Raw genomic sequence first — 4,376 nt, 5'->3', positions numbered from 1 at the left:
ACCTGGATTATTCCAATATTCTTTATGTGGGAGCTCCATTTTTCGGTTGCAGATTGTGCAGAATGCCACAGCAAGGCTGATGTGCAACATCCCTTACCGCCACTCAATAACCCCTCATCTGATGAAACTTCACTGGTTGCCTGTGCCCTATCGCATCCAGTTTAAAGCCTTGGTCCTGGCTTTCAGGGCTTTAAATAGCCAGGAGCTGGCGTATCCCAGACGTAAGCTAAAGCCTGTTCAGTCTGCCCGAGCTCTCAGATCCAATCACCTCTGTCTGCTGCTCTCTCCCCGCTTTCGCCGTTCTAGAATGGGGGGCAGAGCATTTGCTGTTGTCACCGCCAAACTCTGGAATAACTTACAACTATGTCTGCGGCTGACTAAATCTGAATCCTTGTTCCGGCGCAACTTAAAGAACTGGCTGTTTTTCAACCTCTAGCCATATTAGACTTCCATGTTGCTCTTTAGACCGTAGCGCCGGGACACCCCCGTTGGGGGTAGCCGTGCGCCTTATAAGCTTCATAAATAAAAAAATAAATAGGCATAGGGGTTGATGAAGAATCCCACATCATCATACCATGTGGAGTCACCTTCCCAGAGACCCACAGGATCTTTTTCAACTCCACAGACCCATCATTGTCAGTGAGTTAGGAGTTGTGTGAAGTCTAAACTGTTCTTCCTACTTGGGTTGTATATACGCAAATTCCCGGATCCTCCATCTAATTAACCTAACCTAACATAGCATAACATAACCTAACACAACATAACCTAACCTAACCTAACCTAACATAACCTAACATAACACAACACAACATAACGTGTATTTGTAAAGCACACATTCACCAAAAGGACATCTTCGTTCTGAATAACAGAAGTTTATTGTGACCCATTTCAATGGTACTTATTTTATCGATCGAAGGAGGATGAAAAGCTGAGTAGACCCGCCGGGATTTGAACCTGTGACCATGAGGTCAAACACAAGCCCCTACAGTTGACACGTTAGTACACTAAGCCACCATTCCCAGCATCCACTATGCCATCACACCCAGCATTCCACTAAGCCACCTGACCCCCAATATTACAGGGCCATGGTCTGAAAGGCCAGATCCCAGAATGTCAGATCTCACCACATCTGAGAGCACCCACCCACAGAGGAGAAAGTAGTTATTATGTGACTGAGGCCTTTGTGGGCAGGAGAAGGAAGTGTAACCCCTAACTGTGGGATGAAGTAAGAACCATACTTCTAGAAGGTTTTGATCTGATGACAGATCCTGCAAAAGTGCCCTATCTAAACAATTGTGACATTCAGGATGTCCAGCAGGTTCTAAGATAGGGACTGGGGACAGGTTCCTGTCTTCTCCCAGGAATTGGGGTGTGCATCCAAGTTATGTGAATATATGGCGCCTACAATCACTGACTTGCCCATAATATGTATTTTTTTATCTTTACAGAGTTTTATAAAGCGCATACTTGACCTGAATCGTGTAGGAAAGTAGGATCTGCTTCTTATGGTTAACCACACTTTTTGCTTGAAGTAATGCTGTTTTTGACAAGTATGACTGGCATCCTGCTAATTCAATACCCCAGTCTATCTGATTTCTCCCTAAAATGTTATGCATGTGCTTAGGTACAACCCAAATTTGATACTGAGGTACCCTTGTCAGTCCCTAGTATATGGTACATATGTACCCAGGGCATAGGTACCCAAGAGGTCTCCCAAGGGCTGCAGCATGTATTATGCCACCCATTAGAGACCATTCAAAGTGGAACTACAGGCCTGCCATTCCAGCCTGTGTAAGTTGGGGCATGAACCACTTACTTGAGATATACGTTTGCTATATCTAAGGGTCACTGCGCTTAAAACCTATAAGTCACCCCTATAGCAGGCCTTTACATTCCTGAGGGCAGGGTGCTTGTTTCTAAGTGAGAGAGTGCCCCTGCATGAGCAGGACACCCCCGCAACCTACAGAGTCCATTCTCCTGGGTTGTCAGTGCAGCAGCCATATACTACCAAAGCATCAAAGCACATGGGATGAACCTTACCTCATACGCAGATGATACACAGCTGGTCTTGGCCATCAAAAATGATGGAGACAAAGTGGCAGAGAGTTTTAAAACAGGTATGCTGGCAATCGGACAGTGGATGTCTGCAAACTGTTTAAAACTTAACTCCGAAAAAACGGAGGTAGTAACCTTTGGACACCTATCTCCTAGTTGGTCCCCCGTTTGGTGGCCAACATCTTTCGGTACTCTGCCGAAACCAACTTCCAAGGTGAGAAACCTAGGTGTTATCTGTGATAAAGACCTTAATTTTGTTGCCCATGCCAATCAAACTGCCACGACAGCTCTTTACAAATTGCGATTGGTGAAAAAAATACTGCCTTTTCTTCCGAAGAGTGCAGGTAAGACATTGGTAAGCTCCCTTGTTTTATCTGCATTAGATTATTGCAATGGCTTGTTTGCCAATGCTCAGATTAGGGTAATCTAAAAAATGCAGACGGTACAGAATGCGGCGGCCAGACTTCTCTGGGGAACTCCTAGGTACAAACCCATAGCTGATACCATCAGAAGCTATCATTGGCTCACCATTGGAAACCGCATTAAATTTAAGACCCTATGCATAGTCTACAAATCACTGCATCTACAAGCACCTCAATTTCTGACAGACCAGTTAATCCTATACCGCCCCTCGAGACCACTCCGCTCCGCCAATCTTAACAAATTGGTGGTGCCTCGCACAAAGTTAGTCACTTGGGGAGATCACCGTTTTTTGGTTGCCGCACCAAAATTATGGAACACTCTCCCCCAGTCTATCAGGAATAGCCCCACTCTCATGTTATTCCGAAAAAAACTGAAAACCTGGCTGTTTAATCAGTAATCGCCAGAACCTCAGCCATGGAGAATTGTGCAGTAATACTAGCGCCGAGACGCCCACGGGCAATTGTTCGCGCTTTATTAAATGTCAAAAATAAATAAATAAATATATAAAGGGGTGACCATCTCGGAAATGGCCGCAACAAACCATATTGTGTGTGGTGTCAAACATGTAGGAATCATACCCCCACACTGGTAGCCAATGTGGGAGGTATGATTCCAACCACCAGGAAGGCCCTCCATGGGCTTTCGGTATTCCCGGTACCAGCCTCCTAGCTCCTGACAGCACAAAATCGTTTCTGCTGACCAGGGATGCATTTCTGCCATCCTGCTACTGAGCCAAGCTCGAGCACGGGAAGGCAGGACAATAGGCATCCTGTCACAGGGAGGTGTGACCACCTCCCACACACTGGATTTAGTCTATTAGGACTGGGTGGGTGTGGTTGAGAGCGACTGAAAGTCTGCATGAGGAGCACATATAGTGACCCTTCTGTATAGTCCAGTTCAAACCAGGCCTGGGAGCCATTGGCTACCGCTCTGGTGCGAAACAGGACAAAGGACATGGGAGTAACCTCCCCCCTGTCCTGCTCGGGGTCCTCTCACGACTCCTGTGCCTCCGGTCTGTGGGCCCAATTGAGTGTCAACGTTGCTTTCCTTGTGCTCCCCTGATTGCTTGGGGCCAACCCTGACTCCCCTGTGTGTAGTGAGTCTCCTGGACCTTGCTGATCCGAACCATACTCTTCCTTGACCTCCTGCATGGGTTGCCTTTGCCAAGGCTTGTTGGTACTCCCACAGGACAACGACCATTAAGCATTGAAAATCCTTTGTGGGACAGCTTGTATCCGGCTCCTGGTTGTCCTCGACATTGCCTGGTGCCCGCAACTGTAGAGTCAAGGTCTCCATCAACTATCCTGAAGCACCCAACATCGGTGGGCATTTGTCTACTGAGCCCCTGGTCACTCTCAAGTGACCCAGATTCTGTACCCTCTGCTTTCAGGTACTCCTTGACAAGAATCAATTTTTGGTTCCAACTGATACTTTCCCCCCTTCCAGCAGCAGCACTTTCTCGAAGTCCTTCATTGGGTTCGACAGCGGTTTCCGACACCACTTCACACCTATGCACCCGGCTTCCCTGTGATAAGATATACTTCGGTATCCATGGGTGGGGTGGCTCTCTAACCTTCTGTCTTCCACAGGATTTCTTCGAAGTCCACAGGGAAAGGTCCTTAAACTTTAAAATTCCAACTGCGACTTGCACATAGACTTGTACGGAGCACGCAGTCTTGTTCTCACACTGCACACACACTCAGTGGGGTCCTTATCTACTCACCTTGGGTGGGTCCTTGGGGTCCCAGCAATGCTATGTTCCCTCACCATTGTCCTGACTTGAGTCGTGGTTTTTATACCACTTATATGGTTTGGTTGCCCTCTTGGGCCCACTGTGAATTAGTGCTATTTACTGTTATTTCCTTGCTTAAGTATTGTGTGCTGTGTATCTCTCTCCG

The sequence above is a fragment of the Lissotriton helveticus genome, chromosome 12, assembly GCF_964261635.1.
Source record: "Lissotriton helveticus chromosome 12, aLisHel1.1, whole genome shotgun sequence".
Taxonomy (NCBI): domain Eukaryota; kingdom Metazoa; phylum Chordata; class Amphibia; order Caudata; family Salamandridae; genus Lissotriton; species Lissotriton helveticus.
Note: the sequence above shows the minus strand (reverse complement) of the source record.